The sequence below is a fragment of the Gobius niger genome, assembly GCF_951799975.1.
Source record: "Gobius niger genome assembly, chromosome: 17".
NCBI classification, from domain to species: Eukaryota; Metazoa; Chordata; class Actinopteri; order Gobiiformes; family Gobiidae; genus Gobius; species Gobius niger.
The window spans coordinates 25,430,300-25,454,276 of record NC_136868.1 but is presented as its reverse complement, the minus strand read 5'-3'; positions in this window follow the sequence as shown (position 1 = coordinate 25,454,276).

Genomic DNA, 23,977 nt, shown 5'->3' with positions numbered 1-23,977 from the left:
CTATTGCATAAATATAGTTGAGCATTGTTCTACTTGTTTGTGATGAACTGGTTAATCGATGAAACACCATTATGGGTTTAATCTATTCAAATGAATGTTGAGTGTTTGGGAGGATACAGCACCATCTGAGTGAAAATGAGCATAAACGTTTACAATATGGCATCTGTGTAAGATATGAGTCCATTTTTAGTTGATAATCCAACTTTTGCGATGATGGCAGGAAAAAGTCTTGTGATATAGAATGTCACCAAATCTCTACCATATGGACTTTCTCCAGAGTACTTGTTTGTTAAATGCACAATAAATTCCATTGTCATTCTCACATTGTCAACATAAATCGCGCACACTACACTGTTTACCAAATATTATAAATTAGACAATATTTAATCCCATGCACAGATGTCTCGGCGTTATCTGTTCCCACCTCTGCTCCGCTCACGTCCCTCCCCTGCCGCCCTGGTGCTTTGAACTGGTGACACGACGATGACAGTTTTAGCTGCAAACCCAACTCCGTCAATAAGCCGGCCTTTAAACACGCTTCAAAGAGGTTCCCCCTCATGTTTGCCGCGCTGCGTTGTAAAGAACATCTCCTGGGAACGAGCCTGCAGCGCGACGCTAAACATATCAAGGTGAATCCACTCACTTTTGTTTCCCCAAATAGACGCCACATCTTTAATTCTAACAATGACAACCCAGAATATAGGACTACTTGGGAGCTATTAATAGGTCACTACGAAAGACATGTCTCTTGCAATTGTGATTTGATCTATGGTTCATGTTTTTAAATCAAGGCTCAGTTCATCGGTTGTTTTGTTGTTCGCAAAGGATGTGCATTGTGCAGCCCTAACCTCTGCTCCTGTGTTACTTCTAATGCCGCTTAGCACAGCAGCAGCAAGGCGGAATACACCCATTTCATCGCTCCAGAAAGCTCCTCTGGCTATTTCAAGAAGCTGGTAATTTGGTGAGCCTTGGAAAGACAACAATGCCTAAGGAGACGCCTTTTGACAGCGTGTTGACTGCTCTGCAAAGACCGGCTTGGATATCGGTGCACATGAGAGAAAGGGGGATATGTTTTGTGGGAAGATGTGTTTTAATGAGAGGAATAATTGTACCGACATCTTTCCTATAAATCTTTATGGCAAAGGTAAGTATGGGATTCCATCATTTTATATCAGCTGTGTTGTCCATCACTGACAGCCAAACAAACCCCATTTCTTAGCCAATGGAACAAAAATGTCTCTGCTGATGAAACATTATAATAGGGCTTAGAATGTTTATAATTTTAAAGAAAGTCATTGTTCCTAATTGAAGTGCATAGTCCTTCACTTCAAACACCAATAGTGCACTATATAATTGAAACAATACATTGGATTGTTGTGACCTTATTTTATTTTTTTCCCTCCTAGCTCCAGAGGGAAACCTTTTGATCTTTTACTCTAGTCTTGTAGTAATAGGGAGGGGCAAACCATGAAAACCCCATATCCAGGAAGGCCCCACCCAGTGCAAGAATCATCCTGGACAATTTTGCAGTGAGGCAAGAGCACTAGTCGTGCTAGTGCTCTAGTCCCGCTGCACCACTCTGCCACCCTATTAATAAATCATCTAGTATTGTCTGGCTCTGCTATATGTCTTCTAGTGCTGAATTTCCCACTTACAGTGAAACAATAGAACAGGAACCACAGAGTACTGACTCCTGATCTGACGTCACACCTCATTGCATCGGCATAAAACGGTACAAGAATAATTTTATTCTTTTCCCTCTACTCGCAAGACACTGCATAAAGAACCACCTATTGCTTTACCATTTTCAATTTGATCCTCCTTATGCGCATGGGGTAGAGCTTGAAGAGATATAAATAGAAATCCTGTGGCGTGCCTATTTACCCTCTTCGTGCTACTTCTGCCTGTTTCCCAGTGTTTTGAGATGCAGGTGCACAGAACATGCTCCTGGGTGTTGATACATTCTGACACCTCCGTAATGAGACAGAGCGGGTCCTTCTACTGCTCTCATCCAGTCCCATGTTACTCTCTAAGGCCACATGGCACTCGCCAAATCAATTTACCACTTTCCATTTAAATTAGCACTTCGAAGGAGCATTTGACCTGTCAAGTCCCATAAAAAAATGCAATTCTCAGGTTAGGAATTTAACAATGAGCTCCTGAGAGCACGATTCTGCAGTGTCAATTATGTAATGACATAGTAACGTCAATATTATTGACAGATTTGGATCATTCCAGTGTAATAGTCCATTAAATCAATGTCCTTTCCAGATGTGTCCAATGTTAACCTTGAGCTGTCATTTGAACCCACTGCTCATAAATGTGGTGCTGAAAGACGCTAAAGGACGATTGGAAAGATATTCAACACGACTATAAACTTAATGGGTCTTTCTTATCGCTGTCTAAAACTCCTACTTTAAAGCTCTCTATCTAACTTGTAGCAGACTGACTTCAGCTGCAAACCCAGAGGATTCAATGACTCTGTGTGTCAGAAGTTGTATGAAGGCAACCCACCCTGCTTCATTTCACTATAACAAATGTGCATGAAACTTATGCACATGAACAATCTGTGCGATAGAAAAGTTCCCGGGAGCGAACACGACGCCTTCTTGTTTTGAGACAAGAACGCTAACTGCTATGCCACTGTCGCACCAATGACAACTCCTTTCACTGTTTCAAAACCCAAGAAACTGGGTACTGCAGCCTTTTCAAATGTGTTGTTCTATGACTTTTCTCTCAGCCCTTTTCTGACGACTGTTGCCCGAGGGAGTTTCAGACTGGACAACTAATTATTTCCACATCATCTCATAGCGGTTTTGGCTGTTTCTGGCATTTGACAAAGAACACGCTTTCACATAAAAGTTTGTTTCCTCAAGTGCATTGAAATCTATTAAAGTTATTTTTCTTCATTCATTTTCTCCGTGTCGTGCGGAGAGGATGTGTATCTAGTGTGTGTCTTCAGTGCAAGTGTGCGTTTTTTTGTCCCATCAAGCATCGTTCAAGTGTGCGTTTGTGCTAATTGGGGGAAACATCAGCACTCAGAGGAAAAGCATGATGGGGACAGTGGCTCAGATGGTAGAGTGGGTCGTCCTTTAATCGAGAGGTTGGCCGCTCGAACCCCAAGACACTAGACCCAAATCCCGGCTCCTGATTCTTTCTGCAGGTTGCACCATGACATAAATGGAAAAAGGTCAAACAAGACCAATTTGTTTTGACACTTTCTTTTGGTATTTTAATAAATGTACCAATTCCTATACATCATTGCAATCTGCCTCCAAAACAGCTTCCCTTTTTTATTTCAACGCCCGCACACTATCAAAACTACTGCATCTGTCTTACTCCCTGTACTGTATCTCTGAACCGCATTGTTCCCCTGCCTGTCACCGCTCATTTACCTAATGCTTATCACGCTTCATAAAGCTCTGATGAAGATCTGATAACGCAACAGCCCTGTGCTTTCTTGCAGGACGTCTTCGTACAGACGTCCAGGGAGAGGTCACGTGACAGCGGCGGCGGCGGCGGGTAATTAAGCCGGGCTCCTATCATCAGGGGAAATGATGTCTATCCGGTGTCCTTTCCGAGCGTGCATTTGTGCGTCTGAGATGGAAGTGAAAGTGACCTTGGCAAACCCTTTTTCCTGCCTTCTGCCTTAGATCTGCATGAGTGTAAGAGGAGAGGGAAGCATGCAGGCAGATAGGAAGGATTTGACATGTCTCCTAAGCTTAAGGAACACTCGTGGCCTCCTTTCTTGCCTTCTCCGTGGTTATCTATGTGTCGTCTGTGCTTTACTGCAGTAGAAAGCCTGTCCTTGGACCTAATCCCAAGTCTTTGTCTCAGTGATCGTTCATACATGATCTCCGATTGATTTGATTGGATTAGTGGCAGGATAGACTGACCTCTATGAGGAGATGCAATTCAAAGGAATGTGCCACACAGACCAGCGTGCACTGAATTTGGTTGAAACGAATCTTTGCAGCTGCGCTCGTGTCGAGACGTGGAAGCGTTTATTGTGGGATAGTCCATTGCCATTTAGGGCTGTGAGATTGCAATTTCAATGGCAATTAGCAAAGTGTTAGGCTCATTTAAGTATTATAATGTCCTCTGCAGAGAACGAAATGTTAATGGTGTCTTATTTGGATTGAAAGGTTAATATTTCACTTCTGTTAAACACTCCTGCTTGAATAACATGATCCATTTGCATAGATGCAATGTGGCCGTTCCCCTCTCTCCGCCACCTTAACGTGGTGGAGGGGTCTGAGCACCCGAATGATCCTGGGGCCTCTGTTGTCGGGGGCTTCGTGTCCCTGGTAGGGTCTCCCAGAGCAAACAGGTCCTCGCGACGGGTCAGACAAAGAGCGGTTCAGAAGCCCCTTATGAGAGACCAACAGGCCCGGTTAGAATCGCGAGGCCGTCCTCCCGTGGACCCACCACCTGCAGGAGGAGCCATAAGGGGCTGGTGCAGTGTGACCCGGAAATGGACAAGTGGAAGAAGATGGATGGATGGATGGATGGATGGATGGCATTTGCATAGCATGTCAGAAAAGTTTCAATCAATTTGTTTAGCCCCTATTCTATTTGGTGTGCGAGAATGCAATCCTGATGTGGTCTGTAAACCAAACAATGCAGGCGGTTGTGTAAAGCCTCGTTGTGGGTCAAGGGAGAACAATTTAAAGTGGAAGCTTGTCTGAAAAATATTGGAGAATGGAGCATGTATATCTTGAGACACATTTTTCATTTGCCATGTTTGCGTGACCAATCCGCGAAACACAGCATTCCCCCGCTACCCAAGAGTGAGCGAAACAGCTGTACTTTCCTGATTTAAAAGAAAAGGCTGATGTTTTGTGACAAACCAAGTCATTTCGGGGCTGTGTGGATGACTGCAGAGATGTGACCATGAGTGGTGACACGGGACCATGCACGGCATATAAATCGACCTGAATGTTTTCGAAATCCTGTCCAGCCAAGAGTGCACTGCCTCTGCAAAGTTCCTAACCCTTTTTTATTTAGTAGCTTCTCTTTGCTATTAGAAAAAGAGAGATATTGTGTGCTGCGTAATATAAAAGGCCTGTAGATTTGAACAACACATCTAGATACTGTATGCTATTGGTTTTGACCATACATCAATCTCCTTCAGTCCTATCTGTGTCGCTGACCTTGCCCGTTTTACAGTGACCTCAACTTTGCTAAACGTTCACCAGCTCCTTCGTGTCGAGATGAAAAACTGATCGATTCTCTTTTCTTTACAGAGCTGTGTCCACAAGATAAATTGGTCCGAAGCTAAGCCGCGGCGAACACATTCATACCAGGACTCTCGGCGGTAAAACCAGCGCAGCGTATTTGGACTTGTGTGTGTGCCTTTGTACTCTGATGAACCAGAAAAGAGCCGTCCAATAATTATAAGATTAGGTGAGTACATTTACTTTTTCCCCCCCTTTTTTCCCTTTCCTCTGTGTGAGCGGACTTCTCGCATGCTGGAGAGTGAATTATAAGGACAAAAGGCTGGACGGAGAGATGTGATAAGAATAAAAAATGTGAGAAGAGAGCAGCAGGAGGCACAGAAGGAGGCAGTGGAGATGATTCGGTTGGTGAGGACGGAGATAGGGAACTTTGGGTCATTAGAATGCATGTTAGCTCTGCTTGTTTTTCCTGTCCATCCAGATTGCATCACTCCTACACAGTGTATAGAATGTGGCGCTTATTGCATAAATAAGGCACAATTTGCGACAGGTAAGAATTGAAATGCCTTGCAATTGCAAAGCTGAAACTATGCGGTGACAAAGTTCCTTTTCCATACGGTCGAGTACACTAGTAGTAGTTGAAATGTAAGCAGCAGAGCACTGAGTTGCTGAGTTGGACATGTTCAACACACCTAAGCTGTTATTTTAGTGTAAAAGTGTTAATAAAGCACTATCCTTGGCCACATGGCAACTGTGATGGGTTGCCATGTCATTGCAATGCAAAAAAATCAAATGATTCTCATCATGATTCTTGTCAGATTAGCAGCGTATATTTACTCCTCTCTTAAAGGGGGGGTATTATGCAAAATTGACTTTTTCAAGCTTGACATCATGTTATTATGTCATTCCCTCATTAAAAACATGCCTGAAGTGTTGCCTTGGCACATTCACGTATTTTTGAGTAATCTGTACAAACTCTGATGGCGGCCATTTTAGGGCTAGGTTTGCCTGAGTCCTCCTAGGAACGCCCCCACCTCCTGGAGACGCCTCCGAGCTTTCGTCACCAGCCGAGTAACCAACCACTGCTCCTCAGCAGAACCCCCTCCCCACTGATGCCACAGACAGCGTGTGGAGGGGGCGTGTGGGAAAGGGTCAGAGGTTCTTAAAGAGACAGAGGCCTATTTCAAGACATTCACTACAGCCATTTTGAGAGAGCCATTTTATACAAGGCAGTTATTCTAATTTACTGCATTTACAGACCAACAGAAGGTTTCATCATCATTGTAGTGTGATATAGACTGGTGCTATGTGACTGAAAAAAGCATAATACCCCCTCTTTAAATGCTTCTGCTTCTGGAAGTGTTTAAAGAAGTAACTTGTTTACCTTAATAAATCCTTTTCGTAGTCCCTCAGGAGGGTAAATACAAGTGTTCTTGTATGTCAAGTGTTCTATCTATCTATCTATCTATCTATCTATCTATCTATCTATCTATCTATCTATCTATCTATCTATCTATCTATCTATCTATCTATCTATCTATCTATCTATCTATCTATCTATCTATCTATCTATCTATCTATCTATCTACCTACCTACTTACCTATCGTCCCACCTCACGCTTCTTTCTTAAGAGAACCCAGCTGTGATGTTGCCCCTTCTCACACCCACTGCAGTTTTAATCGTCTTTTAATCTTTCCCGTCACCCGTTCTTCAGGCTACAAGTGGTTTATTGTGAATGAGAGCTCCATGTGCAGTGCTCAAGTGTTTGTAGACACTGCCTAGGATGGTGCACTTTACTCACTCATTCAACTAAAGTATTTTTAGATTCCCTTTCACGGTGTCTCATTCCTGTTTTGTTTTCTTTTATTTATCCGCAGTTAGTTCACTAGCAGCAGCACCTGTGCCTGTGATTGTGACCCACTTTGGGCCCGTGGCGGCGCACAGGTGCTCCCATTCATCCTGCCTGATCAGCTCCTGCTACAGCCACACACACACAATTTTACAGCCCATTAGTTTCACTCGAGAGCAAATTAAAATTGCACTTCAATTTGATGAACCCTACCACCTCTAACTCCTTTTCAAAGCGCCGGCGCCGTTCTATACCGACTTTTAGGAGCTTCTCACCACAGTTAAAGTTGCTCATGCATGAGTAATGATTCACTTTCAAGTTCGCCTTCACCTGATCATTTCACTACTCCAACTGACACATCGAGCAGATATTGTTTTTAGCCTAAACAACTTTACTCTAGTCTACACTCCCTCTGGTGTGAGATGGGAAAAGGCTGTTCTAACTGTTAGAGCAGGGGTCACCAACCTTATTTCAGCTGAGGGCTACTTTAAGAGCACTAAGTTGTTCGAGGGCTACCAGTTAAAAACAAATCCTAAAGACTTAAACGTACACTGTTCACTTATAGGATATTGACCCCATATTATATTAAAATAGCTTTATTTTAAACTCATACTGAGTCACAAGAACCGAAATAACTGTAATTTTAAGAATAGATTCAAGAAAATGAAGTGTTTTACACTTTAGAAAAAGTCCCAAGGGCTACTGGACATGCCCCAAAGGGCCCCTGGGTGCCCGCGGGCACCACGTTGGTGACCCCTGTGTTAGAGCTACACAATATCAGCTAATGTCTAAAAATGAACTTTTGGGCAGATTCAGTAACCATGCGGTTTTGTTCAATTTAATGTATTGTTATGGTATAGAAATGTATAATTTCTAAAATAAAACCGATACAATGGAGATGTTGAGGCATAAATGATTGTGTAAAAGTAGTGCTTTCCTGGGATTTTGTATGAGTTGCATTATTAATCCAGGGAGCCTGATCGCTTGCTTGTATCACTCCGCCGCATCAGTGTTCTTGATTAGGGCCTAATTAATTGGGCTGGCTTATGTAATCAGAGCACAATATCCATGAATAATATTTTGTTAGGCGGTAATGGGTGGTCAGAGGACAGTGGGGATGAAGAGGCTCGGGTGTGAGAAACAAAGTGTTGTTTCGCAGCGTGACATAAGCTAAAGATGGGAGTTCTCAACAAAACGTAATTGACTTGTCAGAACAGAATTACTGCAATTAACGAGAAGTGAATCTCAGGACTTGGGTTCATTGGGGGTGAAACCTTTACTGACTTCAATGCACAGACACAAACATCGGGCAATGAGCTGGACAGTTGCTGAATGGTTTGCGGTTGTTATACTTGTGTGTTTTCCGTTATTCCTTACCTCACAATATTGCTTGATATGCTCATTAAGCAATATAGTTTGGGGATATGCTAATGCTTATGGACTTTATTGAGCATAATATACTTACCGGACATTTTCTGATTTGAACGTGGCTCGGTATACAGCTGTCCTCTCATTATTCATCGTCCACCCATTTAGTCCTCTATGTAAATATTGTATCGGCTCTGCAGTTTATGGGTTGTTTGTCTGCTCTGATGAACACCTGCCCCTCAGGCTGTCATTTGTTCACACGGCCGTCCCGTATATTTACACTTCAACCGGCCATCTATCAACGCCTCCTATATGTTTCATGAGGAACCCGTAAACACAATCGTTGCACAAGTGCGGAGTGGGTTTGAAATGCATTTGGCGGAAAAAACATGCGATGTAGTTGTTCCAGCTCGAGGTCTTTATTCCTGTTCCCTGGATGTGACACTGATGGATGAGGCCGCACCAGCAGCCAATGGGAAAAAAAAACATGTTCCGATCCATGTTTCATTTTTAGATTTTACACTCCACACCTAATGATGACGTTTATTTATTTCATACATAGTTAATTTATCGCTGATTAGTAGTGGCGATGTTAAATGAATGAGGGTGGTTTAGATGTCCACCTGGATTATACTCATTATGTGCCATTGATTTTTCATGCACGGCTTGAAAAAAGCAACTACGGTTCACTGTTTAGCGGTATGTAATCAATATTCAAACTGCCCCTGTCTTACGGTCACTGGAAATCTTCTTTCTTCTTTCTTCTTCTTCTTCTTCTTCTTCTTCTTCTTCTTCTTCTTCTTCTTCTTCTTCTTCTTCTTCTTCTCCCTCCTTCCTTCCCTCCCTCCTCCTTCTTCTTCTCCTCCTCCTTCCTTCCTTCCTCTTCTTCTTCTTCTTCTTCCTTCTTTCCTTCCCTTCTTCTTCTTCCTTCTTCTCCTCCTCCTTCCTTCCATTCTTCTTCTTCTCCTCTTTCTCCTTCCTTCATTCCTTCCTTCCCTTCTTCTTCTCTTCTTTCTTCTTTTTCCTTCCTTCCTTCCTTCCTTCCTTCCCCTTTTCCCCTTCTCCTTCCTTCTTTCCTTCCTTCCTTCCTTCCTTCCTTCCTTCCTTCCCCTTTTCCCCTTCCCCTTCTCCTTCTCCTTCCTTTCCTTCCTTTCCTTCCTTCCTTCCTTCCTTCCTTCCTTCCTTCCTTCCTTCCTTCCTTCCTTCCTTCCTTCCCTTCTTCTTCTTCTTCTTCTTCTTCTTCTTCTTCCTTCTTCTTCTCTTCTTTTCTCTTTTTCTTTTCCTTCCTTCCTTCCCCTTTTCCCCTTCTCCTTCCTTCCTTCTTTCTTTCCTTCCTTCCTTCCCCTTTTCCCCTTTTCCCCTTTTCCCCTTCTCTCTCCTTCCTTCCTTCGTTCCTTCCTTCCTTTCTTCCTTCCTTCCTTCCTTCCTTCTTCTGAAACTTTGAGTGTCTGCACTGGTCTCTGTGGCTCAGAGGATAGACACAAATCTCTCCATGGGTTAGCATCAAAGTACATCTCTGGCATGTTAGTGCCATATGGATCATCTGGATCACTGAGAACCTCAGGGACTGGTCTCCTGCTCGGACTAAACGTGGTGAGGCTGTGTTTCAGTTTGTAAAGTCTATCTTCCTAAAGATACGTGACAAGCCTCAACTCTGAAAGTGGTTCTATTTAGCTGCTTGTATTGCAACTATTTTATCAGCACTCTACTTTTTTATGTTAAGTTATTCTATTTGCTTTGTTAGTAACTCTATTTAGCTAGCTTTTAATACACTCTTGCTCTGTGCTTCAGATTACTTTGTGTATAGCAATTGAGCTCTGCAAATAGACTTGCCCACCCTTGAAAAGATAACGACTCAATGATACATAATATTGCTGTTGTAGCTACAGAAGTGCTGTAAACAAATCAACCACAACTCCCTGGTTTTATTGTATGCCTTGATTCAGTGGTGCATAAACTATCTCCAAACCCCTTTGCACGACATAAGCAATTTGAAATTAATAACTCATTTTAGAACTGCAACACAATAGCTGTGAGTCATAAAATGCCAATACTGGTTTATTACTTTTTTTTAATGAAATTCAAACAGCTGCAAAAACAAACCCGCTTGTTGTGAGACTCCAAATGTTACAAACATATTGAGAAAATTATTATAATTGCAGAAGAAATTACAGCGTTATGGGCCTAAACGGGGAAAGAAATTGGCCGTGTCTCTGTAGAATCGTTTGCGTAGTGACGAGCCAAAATCCACGTTGCAATTTCTAATTTGCAAATGCCATTATACTAAACGTGGAATTAGCCGGAATTGCCAGAAATGAGTCTGATCCCTAATTAGATGATAACTCTTACAAAATGGCATGCTATTTCACATGATATGCACACTCTGGCTAGTATTTTTACGCTTGGCGGTATTTTTTTCCCTTCTTTGTTACATTTTACACAAGTAAACCACACAAATCAGTCCTGTCTTCATGTTCTATTTTGCTTCGATTGTGAAAATTGCTGCTTATTACAGCACAACATTCTGTTTCTGTCAGGCTGTAGGAGACAGAATGAGGTAGGGCTGGGTATTGGGATTTTGTGTCACCCCTCCTCCCACACACGAGCTGCTGCCTTGGTATATTTGGGGTCAACCAGATTTTGGGGATTCAGATTTGATAAGTGAAGGGGGATGGGGAGGTTGAATTAATGCGCTTTCTGTGCATCTGGCCCACTTGCATGTATAAGGAAGTGGCTACAAGACTTCATGTGGATATGGGTTAACTGAGTGTGTTTTTAAAGCAGAACTCATGCATGCTTGCAATATCTGTTTAATCTTGGTTTTCTTTCAGCAAAACGTATTATTTTAATGAACTGGAAAGTAAGAAAGCCAAACTGCTTCCACATAGACAATTGGGCTAAGGACTACATGGACTTGATAGCAATGGAACATGCTGCATCTTTTCTGCAAGATGTAGATTATAAATGTAAAGATATAATGGACTTGGTCAGAACGGCATTCTCCAAATAGTGTTGTTGTTGTTTGCTTTTTTTTCATTTTAAATATCAGTGTGACATTTAAAGATCCCATTTACATTCATTGCAAAGGTAACTATGTAATACAGTTGTTCTCAAGCTTATTTATGCAGTAGCACAACAATAACAATGCATGTATATATGTGCATACAGGTGTGTGTGTGTGTGTGTATGTGTATATATGTGTGTGTGGTTATGTGTATGTACATATGCATGTATATAGGGATATGTATTTATGCATATTTTTATGTATATGAAATAATGAAGATAAAATAAATAAATACATAACAATAATAATAAAAATAAAAATGTATGTATATATGTATATTTATATATATATTTATATATGTGTATGTATGTATGTATGTATGTATGTATGTATGTATGTATGTATGTATGTATGTATATGTATATATATATACACAGATATGTATGATTATACAAATGATGTTGGTTGTTAAAATTATGCAAATTATAATTATTGCAACAATAACCAATATTAAATACAAACACATAATAGTAAATAAATTAACACTAGTGAGAACAACTGTAATGTGATAATTGTGTGCTGCATCCCCCTAAGCCCCCCCCCCCCCCTCCCCTTTCCTCCCCTTCTTCCCCTTCCTTTTTTCTTTGGTTTGTTTTTCTGTATTTTTCATCTGTTTAAAGTAATTAAAATATATAAAGCAAAAAAAAAGCAGAACTCATGCCCCTAGAGGCCATAAGCTTCGCCTGTTAGCTTCTTCTTCAGGATTCTATTAGTGTGTATTGGGGCCTCCGCCTTAGTGGCAGGAAAGTTGCAATTGTGGTTTTCTGTGGTTTTCCAGGGGAGATGAAAGACCCCCCAATCATCTTGTATTACCCCCAAAGGGACTACGGAAAGGATTTGTTAAGTTTTTTTACAGTTCCAGTTCTCTTCTCTGACAAAACTACAATAAAATAGACGATTGTCTTGTCAACTCCATGGCATTTATTTAGATACAGATACAGACGGCATCTTTGGAATTGCCAAAGCAAAAAATTGGACTTTCTTCACCATTACTTTAACCACTGCTGAATTATAAATATATGTTTCTACTGAATAAAGATACAGAGACATGGAGGGGAGCAAAGTGGTTCAACACCCCATAAATACGTGAAAAACTGACAATGCTAACCTGGAGTCTACATTAGCTTGATACTACATATGCTAACATTAGCAATGTCAGAAAACAGCTAAAAAGTGTAAAAAATGTAGTTTAGTCGTACTCCTTTTGTACAAGGGTCTGGATCTTCACAATTGGGCTCCATTTTCAAACGATTGGATCTGATTTTCGCTGGTGTTTGGTTGTGACGTAATGTGCTCGAGTGAGTGAAGCAGCTGTCGTAAGTCTTGGGAGCAGCCTTGGGCAGTAATGCAATTTCTGGATATTCCTTTACTTTCGTATCCGCCGCTATTGCCAAACTACAGCCGGCAAATCCGGCGAATGCTTGACGTCACGTACAACACCCGCATCCCCCACTCGCTGAATCGTAGGTTGAAATTCAACTGATGTAACGCGGCCACTGAGATCAGACCCAGACGTAACATGGATGGAAATGATAATTGACCAGAGTTTGCGGATGCGAAGTTTACTGTATAAAGGCCCGTGGGTTGATTGCGGATATCGGGTTGACCCGCGTATCACTACACGGTCGTGTCCAAATGTTTTAATGTGAACAAGTAGAACCAGCATTTTACTTTTTAAAATCTACAGTGGTTTATTATTGCTGCAAATCTAAGGTGCTAAGCAATATGACATCACAATGAACTCTATAGCAGCCTTTCAGGGAGTCTAGGTGTGTAGTGGGTGAGCATGTTGCCCACTGTTGTTGTGTCCCTCGGCAAGATACTTCACCTACAATGGACATAATTACTGATCCATGATGAAAAAGGGATGTATAGGGCTGCAACTAACGACTAATTCAATAACTTGTATAACCAGAGGAAGTGCTGTGTTTCATGTGCACCTCCCAAATGCACTTGCTGCATTATTTTTCATAGACAGAAACTGCAGTGTAAAACATTCTCTACCTGCAGAATTAATTAAGCTTAACATGAAATTGTAATTTCACTATGACCATATTAAATACAACTAGGAACATTAATTTGAACATAATAACACTTAACACTGATCAGTTAGCACTAAAGTATATGTAATAAAAGCTTAAAAAGTATATTCATAATGCACAATGCACGGTTTTATACTGGGACTGGTTAGGTCGACCTAAAGAGCAGCTCCCAGAACGTTTGAAACAGGCGGTCTCATAGCGTGTGTGGCATGAAGTATTTTTAACCTTCATTCCCCGGAAAAAATACTTAATGAATGCATGCTACAGGACACGATGGTTGGATCACTACTGTGACGAGGCAAATTTGATCAACCTTATTCTTTCAAGGTATATCTCTCATGCTCCGATCGCTTTTGCACTTCTCCCCAGTAAAGACAACTGAAACTAGAGCAATCTCGCGCGGGCACGTACAGCTCCAACATGTGTGAAAACCCCCGTGTTATAATGCTACCTTGTAGTATATTTTTGGGGAAGACACTGGGGCTCACGGTGCTTGTGTTTCAGGTGCTCGTGCATAACCGTGATGCGTAAGTCTGGCTCGGACTTGGCTAATCTTTCCTATAAGCACCGCTTCTGCTCTTCGCTGCTGTTTTACCGTTGTTTTGATCTGATGCCTTCCCTTGCCTCGATGGTCTTCTTCTCCTTTGGGGTTACGTGAAGGCAGGTGACCCGCAAAGTTCCTGTTGACTTTTCATTTGCAAGAAAACACATTGCTGGGCCGAAAAATGACTCAGTGGCGATCTTTAAAGTGGGGGTATTCTGCTTTTTTCAATCACATAGCACCAGTCTATAGCACACTACAATGATGACGAAACCTTCTGTTGGTCTGTAAATGCAGTAAATTAGAATAACTGCCTTGTATAAAATGTCTCTCTCAAAATGGCTGTAGTGAATGTCTTGAAATAGGCCTCTGTCTCTTTAAGAACCTCTGACCCTTTCAGACACGCCCCCTCCACACGCTGTCTGTGGCATCAGTGGGGAGGGGGTTCTGCTGAGGAGCAGTGGTTGGTTACTCGGCCGGTGACGAAAGCTCGGAGGCGTCTCCAGGAGGTGGGGGCGTTCCTAGGAGGACTCAGGCAAACCTATCCCTAAAATGGCTGCCATCAGAGTTTTTACAGATTACTCAAAAATATGTTAATGTGCCAAGGCAACACTTCAGGCATGTTTTTAATGAGGGAATGACATAATAACATGATGTAAAGCTTGAAAAAGTCGATTTTGCATAATACCCCTCCTTTAATTGAAAATTGTATGAAAGCGATAGTCAATAATGAGAAATACGTGTCAACTTTTTTTTATTATCAATAATCGTTGCAGCCCTACCAATGAACATATATTAGATTCTAAATGTAATATAATATACTTTGAAAGTTACTAGTCCTCTATACACAAACATATTTCATTGGAGTTTGTAAACCAATGCTTTCTGTGTTTATTTACCGGAGTTGAGTTTGCCGAAGATATTTTTCAAAAAAGTTTAGTCACCCACGCACACGGTGTCTGACTGACAGACGGGTGGAAACCTCAGCAGCAGCTCACGGGCCAAAAACAACAGTGACCATTTTTTTACTCTCCATAGAAAAATAAAGTCAAGCTTGCGGCAGAACTTGGTGCATTACGCACATTGAAAAAAGGCCCTTGATTAAAAGATTTGCTCAGATGAGACCGGAATCACATTCAAGCAAACCTTTAAACGTGGCTCGTCTCTCCCGGACACGAATGGGAAGTGTCTTCTGATGTCGCGGATACAAAATTCATATGCGATGTGACACTCGGTGATTTATGTGGACGGGTTGTGCGAGCGACTTCACGCTGCGTGCCATTGACTTAATCGGCGTGGCCTCCTCTGTGCCGCCTGCTGTCGCTGGTGCGTCTCCATCCTGCGGTTACCGTCTCATCTGCGGAACACGACGCGAGATGTTTTATGTCCGCCTTCCTTTGGTCTGCTGCATTAATTACATTAGAGCGGGGATTTGGGCCAGGAGCCTCAAGATCTGGCATGGCCACTGCTGTGAAGTAGCCAGAACAGGAGACACCAGTCCAACTTGGCCGCAGATTTTCGCCGCTGTGGCTTGTTCTGCCTTTTGGGGCAATGGCGGCTGATTCGAACAAAGAAGATGTGGTTTACGATCATGATTGATAAGCCAACGGTTCTCCACTGGCATCCATTTGTAACATTATTTGAGTGATATTTTGTTTCATTTATTTGACCTTTATTTAAAGTGATAGTCTGTAAGTTTAAACGTTCTACAAATGTAAATGATTGTGTATCACTGACCACCAGGGCATTGCAATTTGACAAGTGATGTTACATAAGGAACGAGAGAAACTGGATGCAGACACAGAGGGAGCATATAAACCACACAGAAAGCCCTACCTGGGAATTTCACTTGGGACCTTCTTGCTTTTAGGCGAGAAGTTCTGCTGGTAATTTAGTCATTACAAGCAATTTGTCATTCCTCCACAATTATTTTGCACACTTCCAAACAGCTTAACCTCTTAATCTGATCTGAACCGAGCACATTTTTCTCCAGTTTGGCCTTGTCCAAGTCTAAAAGTGTCAAAAAGTGACCAAAACACGCAAATATTTGACAAAAACATGGAAAAGCAGCAATAATAAGAAACAACAATACCAAAAAGCAATAAAAATGGGTCAAAAACCCCCAACAAAAACATGATAAAAAAAAGCATGATGAGAATGCAACAAAACGACAAAAACATGCTGCAAAAGTAACAATAAAAAAGCAATAAAAGTGCAACAACCACGACAAAAATGTGGTGATAACTGGACAATCGCGAGGTTAAGAGATTAAAGTGATAGTCTGGAAGTGTGACTGTATTACAAATTGTATAAAATGTGCAAAAAGTGACCTCATGGTCTTGCGTTTTGATGTAAAGTAAGTAATATATTTATATTATTTGTTGTAGAGTCCCTCCTTCCTGGATTTCAGCAACTAATCAGAGTCTAGTATCCTCCCGTTTTGACCAATGAGACGAGTTTTTCCTGTGAACTGGCCTGTCAGGTCCAATCAGGAGGGGGAGGGAGCTTGATCATTTACTTTTGAAGATTGTATTCCTGCTCTCCTCATTTTACAAACTAAAGCTCATTTATGCTCCCATTTCATACGTAGATAGATCCGTGCATTCCAAGCATAGTTACTGTCACTGCATTTATGCTTCCACACGTTTGTAATGTCCAGCATGCGTTATTGGAAGTTACCTCCAGAGGGCACAGGAAGATTTACCCAAACGGGAGATGAAGAGCTGCCACTAAAACAAGATTGCGCCACCCACAATTACTGAAGAATAGTCAAGAAAATGAGATGGCTTGTTTTACAAATGGGTCAAATCACTTTTTAGAAGTTTAGCCGTTTGTTCTGCTTTACTTTGAGCTGTGTACAGTAGTGTCCCCAACGGTTAGCTCATGTACCGCTCTGTTGCTATGACTCTGGATAAACGGAGTGTCTTCGGAGCGCACAGAGAATCACGCAGGAGATGGACAGAGAGCTACATGCGTCTCCGTATGCGTTCCAGAGCATAAATGAGCCTTAAGAAGGGCTTCTGCTTAAAGAGGGGAGGAATTTGATTGTTTGCCTTCAAAGTTCACTTTCTTCTCACTTTGCAAACTTACAGACTATCACTTTAATATGCAATTTGCTCACACTCAAAGAAAAACCTTGATTCTGTGAGACCTTGCAATGCAAATAAATGGAAAAGAATGAATGCATACACTTAGTATTTGATCTATATCATGTGTTGTGTCTTGTCCTTTTATTGTTTGGGCAGTACCATCCCAAGGCCAACTCTCAGAATGTACAGTTACCTTGACTCAGAATGAACTGTACCCGTCTTTATAGATTTTGTGCCATCAAACCTCACCACTCCCTTTCACATTCACGGACACAACAGTCCGTTGTTGCTACAGTTGGACACTGCTTTTAAAGATAAGGCAATGGAAGAGTCACACTCACGATGAGGCTGAGCTAAACCCCGCGCTTCATCATTTTGGAAGCGTGGCCTCATAACTGATTGAAACAGCTGACTTAACATTGAATATCCGTGTATTATCCATCCATTTGTCTCTAATATGACGCAATATTATGTGACACCGACGCTAAAACTGTTTATTCCTCCAAAGAAATTATTTCCATTGTGTAAGCAATTATGTAAATCCCCAAAGCCCTTCCCAACATGTGGCCACAGTTTTCTAAGACGATTTGTTTGACTGACTGGGATGTGTAGCCGTGTACATGCTATCTGGTGGGTTTTCCATTTTTAACTCTAAAGAAAACACTGGAGTTGCACAAAGGGGTCCCTCAGGGCAGATAAAGATGGCTTTGTGTGAACAGTACTCTGTGGTGCAGAGTCAGACCGCTGCGGCGCACTGAATGTGTGCCATGGAGATCTATTTGAATCCTATTGCAGTCCAATCATGAATTACTTATCTATTACATGAGGATTCCTGGAAGCTTTTCTCTCATAGTCTTTGCCCCTTTGAGATCTTTTCAAGTGGACACATCCTGCATAGTCGAGCCTTAAAAAACATTCTTTTGGGCAGCTCAGTATTGATATTCTAAATTTTAAATGTCTATGGTAAGCAGGCTGAGCAGTTGGCGCGGGCGAGCAATACATGGTGTCGTGAAGAACACTCATGGACACAGAACGAACGTGGCGATATTTTTTGGGCTTTAAAAGTGCAGAGGACACTTTTGGATTTGATCTATGACGGAATAAAATCCAGGAAATACCGAACCTAGGCGAGTGCTCTAGCAGTAGAAGAAGAGATGACCAATGAACAGGATTGACTCTGCGTGAAGCAAAAACATTTCCCCAGGTATGTTTTTGATTTAACAACTTGGTTAAACTTTTGCTACTTTTACTTGTAAAAACTAGGCTACATTGACGGTTTTTTGGATTGTTTGTTCACAAAAGAGCTAAGAAACAAAAAGAAAGTAAGCAAGATTGTACTCATGGAATTCTATTGCAATCCACAAGGGGTCAGTGAAAGATCAAATGGTTATATTTGATTGCTTCAATGCCATTGTGGAATATACTGGCTTTGTCACTCTGCTGACCTATTCTTGAACTACAAGACTCCTGTTTAAGTGAAGGTCAGGGCGCAGTATTGCGAGTAAAGCCAGTGCCTTGTGCTTCTAGTAATAACGTGTTCTGGTGACGTTGAAATCACAGCAGATGATGGTAAATTAAGTCCTAAACTCGGATTATCCCTTAATCCCGTGGCTCATGTATTTCAGTTGTACAAACTAGCTCAGCAGGACTCCTAATTCTTTACTTTTTGGGGCTTAAGAACCATTTGTTAGAAAGAAGGAACTTCCAAAACGTGCTGTACGGTTTGTCTGTAAGGAACGAAGACGAATATAATAATAATATAATAATTGAAGTGGAGGTGCACTGGGACGTGTGCCAAAGACAATCCGTGCAGCTTGATTATAAATAGTCACGCTTTTATGAGGGTTTGTGGTTCCCTTTCCATCGCGATCATTAGTAATTAGCGTGAGTGATCTCTCACAGAGTAGCTGAGGTCAGGTCTGGAGTGAGGCCAAGAAACCAAAAGCAAGCCAACAATCCTTGCACTTTTTCTTCTTCCAATTGGTCCTCTTCGTTTCATATACCTTCGAAATCATCCCCATCACGTGAAAACAATCGATGTGTGTCACCGCCGTTTTCTGACCGGTCATAACACACAGCAGTCAAATCCCCACACCAACCAGCACCGCATTGCACTTGAGAGTTTTAAATCCGCGCAGTAATCTTCACTTTACTGTGCGGATGCCAAACTACTCATGGTATTATTACGCCTTACATTATAGTTCCCCCTTTTATCCGCTTAGAAAATCCACATTGTTTAATTTTGTGTAGTTATACTTTGTAGTGGAACACTTCCCGTAACCATATATAAATAGGGAAAACGTGGAAGAGCTTGTCAAAGCTAAGGTAAGAGCATATCTCAGTATGTAAAAACGGTGGCCTATTCCTTTAGGTATTCCTTTAGTATGTTTTACATACTGAGATATGCTCTTACCTCACTTTAGCCGAGTTAATATATCCCCATCTGGTCTTTGTCCGTGCGCTCTGTCATGCAAACGGAGCACATACGCAGCCTCTCCCACATGTCACATAGCTCCAATAAAGCTCACGATAGAAGCTACCAAGCTCTTCCACGTGTTCCCTATTTAAATAAAGTTACGTGAAGTGTTTTCATGCGAAGTATATTTACACAGAAATGTAACGTGTCGATTTTATAAGCAGATAAAAAGGGGGACTATATTGTGAGGCGTAATGATACGAGGAGCAAAACGTCCGCGCAGTAACTCCTAAAGACTTCCCCCCGCTCACTTCCGTCAATAACCACATTTCTGTGTAAATATACCTCGCATGAAAACAGTTCACGTAACTTTATTTAAATAGGGAACACGTGGAAGAGCTTGGTAGCTTCTATCGTGAGCTTTTTTGGAGCTATGTGACATGTGGGAGAGGCTGCGTATGTGCTCCGTTTGCGTGACAGAGCGCACGGACAAAGACCAGACGGGGATATATTAACTCGGCTAAAGTGAGGTAAGAGCATATCTCAGTATGTAAAAACGGTGGCCTATTCCTTTAAAGTTGCCATGGCGTGCACGATCCAATATTATTATGATTACATTTTCCTTTCCATTTGAGCTGCGACGTAATGGAATATAATGTGTTTTTCTGTGGCTTATTGATTCAAAGACACTCTAAATTAGACACAACAACACTCTTTTAAGAAAGTCACGCTGTATACCCAAAGCTATGAGGAATCTATTAGAGCTACAAGATTAATCATAATGGAATTAAAATCACAATTAAAAATGTTGCCAGATCGCAAACAGTGCAATTATTTAAGCCGTACAATTTCTCCATGCACATAAGCACACAAACGCAATTAGATTTTTTCCCAGAAACGTGCAGTGAACCCAAAGCCGCGCGGGATCTACTCTAGTTTGGCTCAAATCGTGTGATAAACAAGCGCGCGCAAACCCGTTGTTTCCCGCGCCCGACGCTGCCGCTCTGGGTGACAGCGCAGCAGCCGCAATGACACATCACACATGTCATATTTAGCAGAGACTGTGGCTGCTGGCGCCTCGGCCCGGGGAATTTGGGGTTGAACGTTTTTTCGGGATGACATTTCACAATAGCGAGGGGAAGCGTTTCGGTGAATGTGAAGCAACTCCGCGGTTTCGGTGGGAGGCCGAGAAATGTTAACGGGTCCTTTCGGGATTGTTGTTGTGTTTTACGAGGAGATCGGAGTCGGGACCAAGGAGTGCCGGGAAAGAAGTTTGAAGAAAAATGAAATAAAATCTAGATCTGAGGCAAAAAATGTGAATGTGAAGCGCATTGTTTTTTACAGGGCCACAATAAGAACAGTGCAATGGCAAAAACTTTGGCTTACGAAAGGCGACACATTCTCATTAGCCCTCTGTGGAGCAGGTCAGTGGAAACACACCTTTCAAAGTTATTGTTATTTGGTGTGGAGTGTGACAGCTGTGGTACTGGTGGTTTGCTAAATTTGTAGTGGTTAGTGTATTTGTAAATGTACAACAGTGTCCAGGGACAAAGTTGTGGAACTGTGTGCGCTAAATTTAAACATAAGTTCCCTATCTGGCTCTAAAACCTAACACATATTGCTGCGGTAATGGACATGAAGTCAGTTACAGCTGCATTATGTGAATAGAAAGACATATTCTGGAACAAACCTCCTCCCTTAACCTCCAAGTGCAGGGTCACACACATCCTACAGCACACTTCTCTCTCAGGTCATTTGCACTCGATGTGGCGCAGTGGTCAGTGCTGTGGGTGGCTGGCTGCATAAACAGACCTTCCCTGCCTCCGGAGCTTATCGGGACTGGCCTTCCTCAGGATGCCTGCCAGCGCGGAGCCAACGACAACACACTGCATGGAAATACCTGCGTCGCATACACTTGCAGTAAATCCACGGAGGTCTTACTGCGCTGGAGCATGAGGTGAAAATGTCTGTGGACAGAGAAAGGTGGATGTTTGGTAAGGGCGAGCAAATGCAAAAGGTGCTGGCTCCGGAATTGCAATTGCTTTTCTTATATGAAAACACATGGGGAAAAAAAACATCTATTTGAATCACCTTCAGTGGACGGGATTTTCCTCAACATGCTCAAACTTCGTGGTGCAGATGTAATTGGAGATTATGTTTGAGAAGCTACAGTACATGGCTTACTTTATCCATACCTTCCACAAAGCGCGAGTCGAACAATCTCGACATGCTGTAAGCCCCGTGGAACAAGAGGCAGGGGTGAGAAACATTAAGAACATAGTACACATTCTTTTGTCCTGTGTGTAGAGATATGGACAGTCTGGCTGTTTCTCCGGGCTATATAAGGCGCAAAGTCTTCCCCTATGTGTGTCTGAGCCATATCATACATAGTCCTTAGCATAACATTATAAATCAGTCTGAAATGTTAGCCAGAAGAGCTGAGGATCATGCAAGCGAAAGCACGTCCTCATAAATTGCACGGGATAGAACGTTATCTCCATACAGTGAGCTTTTGCGGACTTTAACAGATATTTTTTTCAGACCGAGCAGAAAAATGTAAACGAATTATTCCATTTTTCTGGTGCCAGTGCACGAGCGTCTCCCGGCAGTTTGGCATGGGGTTGTTCTGAGTGTGTGGGCGTTTTTTTTTTTTTATAATGAGAACTTTCTGTGCAAGTTCTGAACATGAGAACGCACTGTACATCTTTAAAAGTTTTTGCTGACAAATACAGCACAGAGTACACAATCGTTTTCTGGCTCGCACGAAAAAAAAAAGAAAAAAATCAATAGAGAAGTTGCTATATGACATTATTCAAAGTACACTAGAAGAAAAGGGCTGTTGTTTTGTTTAAGGGAGAAGTCTTTCTGCGTACAACCTGCTTAGGCGAATTGTGGTAATGGTTTGTATGGCGCTTCACAAGCTTCGTGTTGTGCCCTTGATTTTGGTTTTTAGTGCAATAAGTCGTGCGGATGAAAAGATGGAGATATTTTAGATTAATCCAATAATCACTGCTTTTGTTATGCCCGAGGCAACGTATTCAAGTCAAGTTGAATTTGAAGTAATTTGGTTACGCCGCACACTGTGACCATTTGATAATCATCTTCTATTGTTCCTGAGTAATTGAATTTATTAAGCCCACTTCCAACGACCAGATTCAACAACTAGATCTGGATAATAATGAGTGTAATAAGTGTAATTTCAACAACTGTGTTTCTGGCAGTTGTCGGCGTCTTGTTTTTTTTCTCTTATGAGCTGCGAAGTGAAGCATTTTGGGGTTTTCGCACTCGACTGCAGCCAGATTTTCTCACACATTTGGACTTTTCTGGTGCCAGTCCTGTTCAGACGCCCGCTGTTTTACTACTTCACACAGGCTTTGTTTACCCAACCCCACTCAACGGCCTTTCTATTATTACCAACAATACCAGGCTGGCAGCACACATACCAGTCGGTCAAACCAATATAGGTACGAGAAAGCTAATTTGTCTTTAAACACCACAGCGGCAGTGGAAAAATGTGCCACGCGGGGCTGTGGGAGGATGTGTGGTTCCAGTGCTTTAACATTAAATGGTGATACAGTGATCTGAAATATACATAGCTTTATATTATAATGTATTGGCACATTTTTTTAGCCTGTGAATTTGAAACGGCAAAATAGTATTGATGTAGCCAAGCAAGTTACTTTTTACTGAAAAATGTGATGATCCATGTAGATTTGCAACCGTTCTAAACGATGTAACGGTTGCGATCTGTGTGCTGTCTCTACTTTATAATATTGCGCAGACCAACCCAGAATTCTGAACCACGTACCTCCACAGAGACACAAACTTCATGCGTTTTGACAGCGTAAGTGATGAGTTGCTCCAATTAGTCCAAGTCCTACAGTGAGAGCCTTCCTCCATCCATCGATCGCTTTTGGGCTTCTCGCTCCTGCTTCGTAATTGTCTTGGGAAATACTTTTTCCCATTCTCAAGGTCAAGGGTCAAGCTAAGCTTTTCATTTGGGATAATTGGTCTCACTCAGATACAGAATATAGTCACCAGCTGTTTCCTGTTAGTAAAATGATGTTTATTCTCTTTGGAGTTCAAAAAAGAGGTGAGCGTAAGGTACAGGAGTCCCAGGGGTCTTAGGTGGGATTTGATGTGTCTTGACAGGAGCGGCCTCATGTGATCGGCCAAAGGGAAGCTTAACTCAGTTGACTGTATCGCACCCTCTCTCAGACGGATGCTTTAGATGAAAGAAGCTGATATTATGCAGCATGTGGAGCAGAGGAGAGGAGAGCTGGGTTTAGCTGCATAAGCCAAGAATATTGTCTACTTTTTTCACCCAGACAAGATCGCAAGGCAACCGGCTCCGACAAAAACACTGTCCTACAAAAGAGATTAAGCCCCAGGGGGTTAGAGTTGATACTTGTGTAACAAGTTCTGTTAGG